Genomic DNA, 7,786 nt, shown 5'->3' with positions numbered 1-7,786 from the left:
TACATAGAAATCTGCTACAAATTATGAATACCATTTATATGAATTTTAAATGTTGAAATGTAAATAAAAATGAATTTGAAATTATACAACTGGACAGTTGTAATAATACCGTGGTTCATCGGACAACAGCTCGCAATATTACACTACCATACTAAACAATGGCAAAAATGAAAAAATGAAAAAAAGAAAAAAAAAAGAAAAAAAAACCCACATCTACGCTCATACCACTATTTTGACTTGGAATTAAACACAAAGAATTCTGCAAAACAGGATATTACGATGACACTTTCTAAAAATCTTCTTATTTTGATCTAAATATAAAGCGTTGAATGCTCACTTTTTGACGTCTACTCGTGTATACACAACACTAACAAGCGTTATTTGTCTATAAACCATTGCTTATTATCAGCGCATTAGACGTAACGAATAAACATTTAAAGCTTAAAATGATACGGGACTTTGCATGTTCTCCAGTAATTATGCACACGAAATCGATAATTCGTTAACTAACTGACGTACTGACTTTATGCAGGAACGCAGTAAGGAAACGTTCAACCCCCACATCGTTGGTTTTCGTGCGATGTCATAGATTGTACCTCGTTCTAAATACCATGATTGTGTCATAAATATTTCGTCGGTCAATTTGTTTGTAGCTGTACGTAAGCGTAAATCGGTGTAAATGTCCGCAATCATTAATCAACGCTACATGCAATAGCGCCTAGCGTGTTTCAGTATATACTTCTACATAAGCACATTCAAGCAGGCTTATATTTCGGCGCAGATCACAAACTCATTATTTTAGCCTACGTCACGAGCATATTCATACCTCCTTATATTTCGATGCTGATCACAAATTCGTTATTTTAGTTTACGTCAGATGCGCCAACATTATGAAGTAGCTAAAATAAGTAGAGGATCCGTACGGTTTATTGTCAGTAAGATTGTAATTTTCTCAGTCGCAAGCAAACAAGTATTATCCGTTGGATACTAATTTTCTTGGATTTCAGTGTTAAGTTAATCCATGAAATCAAATATTCATTGAAAAATATGTTGCCACTATTATGATGTATACTAAAGAGCCCAACTCCACGAATGTACATTGAAGTAACCTTGAAACTATGCATTTCACTAAATCCACAAAAATCGATACCCTTGAACATAAATAAAACCACAGTACTAGCGAGCGCCTTCGGGTTATTCGCAAAGCGATGTTTAGTAAAGACTATGATACGGAAAATTAGGGTCTGTAAAATATTCCACCATATTCACAAGGTCGAGTAAAAATTTGACCATACCCACGATCGTATTACTTGATCCAGCACAGTAATACATTTATTGTCTGCAACGGAAGTATCGAGGGCTATCAAAACTTCGAAATCACGTGGGCGCCACCAGATAACTGAAAAATTGGTGAGTATGGTGGAAAACAGCAAAACAATTAATCAATCGAAATCACGTGACTGCAATGTGCATATCAACAGTGTGGCAGTAACTTGAAATTTAGCATTTACATGTATCTTTAACCGTTTATATAATGACTTCGACCTTTAAAGTTGGTTTATTGACCATGGTATACTGTAATACTGCAAAAATACGTAAAGGTTTACATGTATTTAGAAAACATGGATACATTTGTTTTTAAAGTTGTGTTTACAAACTACGGGATATAAGTTTGTCTTATTTTCACCACATGCACATTTTAGATGTCTGCAGCCCAAGTTCTGATTAATTATTGTATATCATCAAATATTTACATATCTAATATTTTGCCTTCGGTATATTTTCCAATTGTAAATGTAATGATAGCCATTTCCTCACGAATGAGATGCAGTTGTGACCAATGAGATCCGTCATTCAAAACTTACTCTGATAACCATCACTCTGATTCTACGCAATAGTACATGTACTCTAAAGTTGATATTAATAAGATGCAGGAGCATCTACGTGGTCGTTCGTGATCAAGACTTTGTTGGAATTCCCATGGGCACAAATTATGCTCCTTTATTACCGGACATGTTTTTTAAATATTCTAATGAGGCATAATTCATTCAAAAGCTTCTGCATGTACATGATATTGATTGACTATATATTGTTTAACCATTGTCGGTGAAGGGCTGCAAGATTTAGGCCTATGCTCGGCGCCTATGGCCTTTGAGCAGGGAGGGATGTTTATTGTGCCATACCTGCTGTGACACGAGGTTTCGGTTTTTGCAGTCTCATCCGAAGGACCGAAATCTCTTGTTGTAGCCTTCAGCTAAACATTTAGATATATCGACGACATTTATCTATTAAAGATGTTCATTTTCATTCATATGCTTTTCAGAAAATTTTACTGCATTTAAGAACACCGAGGGCCATCTTAAGAAATTCAGCCAATGCGAATTGCGGCGACTGTAATGTTATTTCCGTCGTACACGGATATCAGTTGAACCGACAAACTCATCGGAGAGCGACCCAGCAAAGGTGGCTAAAATCGTAATGAAATGCAGATAAACTTATTTATCTAGAACTGATTTTGAATTGTTTAAAAATAAATATTGATATAATACCTGTAATTATCCGCATACTGTAGTTATTTTGATAGTTGATATGTTTATTTTTTGATAATAATATTTTATATACTTCAACAGTAAAGTGCAATATTTACGTCTTGGTCTATACCGCATCTCATAGCTGGGCTACAATTCATGATAGTGCATACGACATGATCCATCCTAGGGCTTTCCGTGATTGCCATGGAGACATGATCTGTTAGTGTCTAGAGTTTCTGGTCGGTACAAAACGATGCATCTTACTTTTCAAGGAAAAGATTGATTGATTAAATATTGTTTTACACCCCTCTCAAGAATATTTCACTCATATGAAGACGTCAAGGAAAAGATTAACTGTTTTATAAATAAAAATGTTTAAAAATATGTAACCTTTTCAATGATTTATCTTATTTATAATTTCGTTTGATACAATCTTAATAATGTTCATGATTTCCTTTTGCGATGGTTATTGTTTTAAATTTCATTTGCATTTTGTCCAAAAGCTAGGTAATTTTAAATTAAACATTTAGAAAAACTATTGAATTATTTTCTATTCAATGGCGGATAAATGTTCACCTCTACAATGTATAAAAGTTTGGCGAAGCTTTTATAAAGAAAACATTCGTATTTAGATTTACATTACATGCAGGTGAATTACAAAAGACAAAATGTATTTTGACTTATGGATGGCTCACAGGGCCGTACATGTAACAGTGAAGGTTCTTTAACGTGCCAACGTATGTTGTGACACGGGTTCGAACCAAGATTCTCACTTTTAATTGCTGAGTGTGAGACGAAGGAGCAATCACTTTCTACACTGTATTCTTACTTTTGCGGTTTGAATCTGCCAAGGTAAGGGGGGGGGGGGGGGGGGGGGGGCTCGAACCCATGACCTCCCGGTCACCAAGCGAACATTGCTACGCAGTGAAACATGCACATTATGGTTATTGAAGTTACAAACCGTCATCATTTACCGGTATTACATCAAATACTTCAAATAATCAGTTTGTAATATATGTTCAGAATAAAAAATAAATACATTCGTCAAAATGAAAACTTCATATTCATTTCAACGTCGCAACTTCTACAACAGCAATAAGAGCTTCAGCTACAAACTCGTGATTTTTGGTGTGGTTTCTCTCTGATCACATCAGGGGCGATACCGATGCGTGCATAGATAACGATACACTGCCATAATAACACACTGACCGACAGTGATAATTGAAGACTTATGGTGCACCTGTAGAAAATGCAAACACCACTAATTTGTGTTTATGCAGACTCTACTCATATGTCAAGGAATACATGCAACACCTGTCGGTAATTATGTAAAGAAGGATAACTCATTCTGAATCAATAGCAAAGGATCATGTTAAGCCAAAATCAAAGTACAGTACTCATGGGAGTAGAACTTCTCAAACATTTAAAGGAAAAAATATCATTCATCAAAGTCATTCTGCAGTTTGTTTTTTATTCAATATTGATTCATTTTTCACTTAATCAGATTGATTGGTTGTTTTGTTTTTGCGTTCCGTTGAGAATTTTCCACACGGAGGATACAGGTAACATTGGGCTAGCTTATTTTTTATTTGTGAAACAACATACTAAGATCACAATCGGGGGAGGAGAGGGGGGGTCGGAAAATGACAAAGCCGGGAAAAGGGTGGTACCCACATGCGCTTGCTTAATATTTTCATAATATGTTATAATGATTATTAGATACATGTACATGTGTATGCATTAGTATGAAATATATGAAACGATGGATTCTGAGGATGACTTCCTTTTCTCTTTGTAATTTCTGCTTCCCTTGTTCATAATAAGCCTTTTGATTTCATAAAAATGTTGACCTCCTCATAACATTATTTTCCGTTCCGAGTTTAAGCAACACCCGTTGCGTTGCAAGTTCAGATGAATAACCAGTTCTACTTGCGAACTGAGGCACCTGAAACACCCGTTTCTGGAAATTTTGTTTCAGCTCAGGTAAAAATCCGTTAAGAATTTCCTGTCTTGTATCCGAGGGGTTATTTATTTCAGTATATTACATCGGATTCCATTGCCTAAACTCGTTGTTTAATCATCAAGCTATTATATCTTTTTCTTAACTAATGTTTACCTATATGTAGATTCTAATGAACGTTCCCTCGCTTATCAACCTCATTGAACGGAAGAAGGGGACCATTTTATCTTGTGGTTGAGCATCCGGAACATCTTGCTCTTTTTCAACACGATAAAGGCTAAAACTTGACCATTGACATCCATCATGACAAATCGAGATACACGATCCCTCAGATACAATACAAATAAAAAATCTTATAATACAAATGAAAAGTTATACAATACAAATGAAAAACAATTACAATACAAATGATAATTCATATAATACACATGTCAAATATGGAATATAAATGACAAGTGGAAAAATACAATACTAATGAAAATATACAACACAAATGAACAAAAAATATACAATATTGATGAACATTTTACAATACAAATGAAAAATGACACAATACAAATGGAAAAGATTAAATATTTCAATTTTTGTCATGCCATGCAAAGTCACCAGAAAATTTGAAATAACTGCCAGGGCCGAACTTTACAATGAGGAGGCATTAGAAACTTATACTTGGTACCACAGGGGCTAAGCCCGTTTAGGGTCCGAACTCTGTGATACAATGTACCATAAATATAGAATAGTTATGGTATCACAGAGTTCGGACCCAAAACGGGCTTAGCCCCTGTGCTTGGTACAGTGAGTGCTTGTGACATGACACAATGTCCTAAATCTAAACTTAAGACTAGGTCCATGTTAATAGCTAAAGAAAAGATAGAAGCATTTATCGGGGCATTGACTTTATTATGCAGGTTATAAACTAATATCGGAAAGACAAGGATGTTATGAACCAGGTTGAACTTTATTTCGCCCTCATCAAGGACAATCAAATGTTTGTTGCTGGGCTTAATGTTTGTAGGCACTATATAGTGTTTTATGACTGGTGTGATATGACCCTGAGTCCAGAGGTATTTAGCTAGGAAAAATGTCAATCCCCACCTCACCACATTCCGAAGATACAAGTATTCATGCATCCAGACCAAACATATGATGTCATAATGAAGAAATATGCTAGAAGAAATGAGTGGCATTATAGACCACAAAGAAATAGGGACAACCAGTACTTGGAGTATAAAAGATGCACTATTGTGCCATGAACATACAAGTAGTGCACTTCTAATTTTAAAACACTTCATTGTGCGATACTCAGGTGACTGTTAAGGCTTATAGGACCCTTGTTCAATGTATGATCGTAAAGCTGAATACATGTAGAGGTCTTTTGTTGTTCGTCGTAGCAAAACATTACCGACTACATTAAGCCTTTAATTACAACAAGAACAAAACGAGCATTCCCCTAATTCGGCACTGTTACTTGGAGTAGGACTGCTCTGTGAACGAGGACGGATTTACTTTTAAAGAAAAACTTTAAATCTGAGCACGGATGGAAACCTCGTAAATGCCTTTGTATCTGTGGTTGCATATTTTAGGTTCCATCTACATCTAACTGGTTTGATCTCTTCCACATGTTCTATCCTTGTGTCCAACTCATTATCTTATTGTAAGTGACACTGACGTGTTTCAGAACAGACAAACATCTGTCAATCACCTCAGCTCCAATGCTATGTCTGTAGGTCCCCTGAGTAGTTCCAATTGGTCAGTGCACTAACGTTTGAACATTTTCAACTTCCTCTTGATAATTACCATTCCAATTCTTTTCAAATTTAATATATGAAACATGTTTGGGACAAAAGCGCATAAATTGTAAATTTCAGGACTCCTGCACTCCCACGGCCTTAGCGGTGGGGCAAAAATTGATCAATGTTCCAAAATCGTCGAATTTGCAACCGCACATCTATAAAGAAAACTAAATGCATAGTGATATAGAGCAGCCACACCTTTACCAAAATGTAAATTTCATGATCCCCTGGGTATAAGTTCTGACTCCAGGGTGAGACCAATTATGGTATATAGTATTTATGTGTATAACATTTAAAAATAAAATGTTCTTTAATGCTATTTATACTAAATTAAAACTAAATGATTATATAGAATGAGCAGGTTTCCCTTTACCAAAATTGTAATTTTCATGATCCCAGGGGTAGGGGTTTTCGTATCAGAGTGGGGCCAAAATGGTCAGTGTAGAAATATGTTAACAATTGAACATTTTTAACCTCTTCTTGATATCTTTTCAAATTTGGAATGAGGCATCTTTGGGACAAGGGGGACAGGAATTTTGAATTTCAGGACTCCTGAACCCTGGGTGCCTTTGAGGAAGTGCTAAAATTGCCAAACATTGACCAAGTTTCAAAACTCTCCTTCTTTATAACCGCATATCTTTAGGAGGAACTAAATACATAGTTATGTAGGGTACGGAATGTTTTACAACATTTAGATTTCGTGATCTCCGGGGTAGAGGTTCTGACTCCAGGGCGGTACCAAACTTGATTTATTTAGTGTATATGTGTAAAACATTTAAATAATATCTTCTTTACTGCTATAGATACTAATTTGAAACTAAATAGATATTTAGAAGGAGTAAGTGTCCTTCACCAAAATTGTAAATTTTATGATTTCCGGGGGTAAGGGGTTTGGTTCCAGGGTGGGGCGCCAAAATTATTATAGTAATTATAGTCTTTATCATTTGAAATACTTCTTTAAGTTTGCTGATACGGTATAAAAATTAAATGCATATTTAAGCAAAGCAATTACAAAGATTTACCAAATTGTGAATTTCGCCACCCCAGAGTTTTGACTCTATGACGGGTCATACCAGTAATTATACTACGTCATATCTATTTTGTATTGCTTATAAGAGTTATGAGATTGATCACTGTTCGTTATCCTTTTATCGTGTTGATGTTACATAAATCATGGAAAGAACTTCATCAGTATAGGCACTTTCGGGGAATATTTATATAGTTTTAAGAACACATATTGTTTTATACTGTTGCTGAATATTAGAATTTAGCTTAGATATTCAGACCAGGATTTCTTTTCTAGATTTTATAGCCCTTGGAAATATTGATATTTTTAACTAATACTCAAATGACACTCCTTGGCCCTCTTGTATTTTATTCATCATCATAAATGTATTTTTAAAAATAACATACATGTAAAGTAACAGTTTGGGTGGGGGTTACCCGTGTATCTGTGTGTCACTAAGTTCGCTTTATTTTACAGGGAATTATTTGCCTACGTG

This window comes from Ostrea edulis, chromosome 7, assembly GCF_947568905.1.
Source record: "Ostrea edulis chromosome 7, xbOstEdul1.1, whole genome shotgun sequence".
Lineage (NCBI taxonomy): Eukaryota > Metazoa > Mollusca > Bivalvia > Ostreida > Ostreidae > Ostrea > Ostrea edulis.
The sequence above is the reverse complement of the archived record's forward strand: the minus strand, read 5'-3'. Positions refer to the sequence as shown.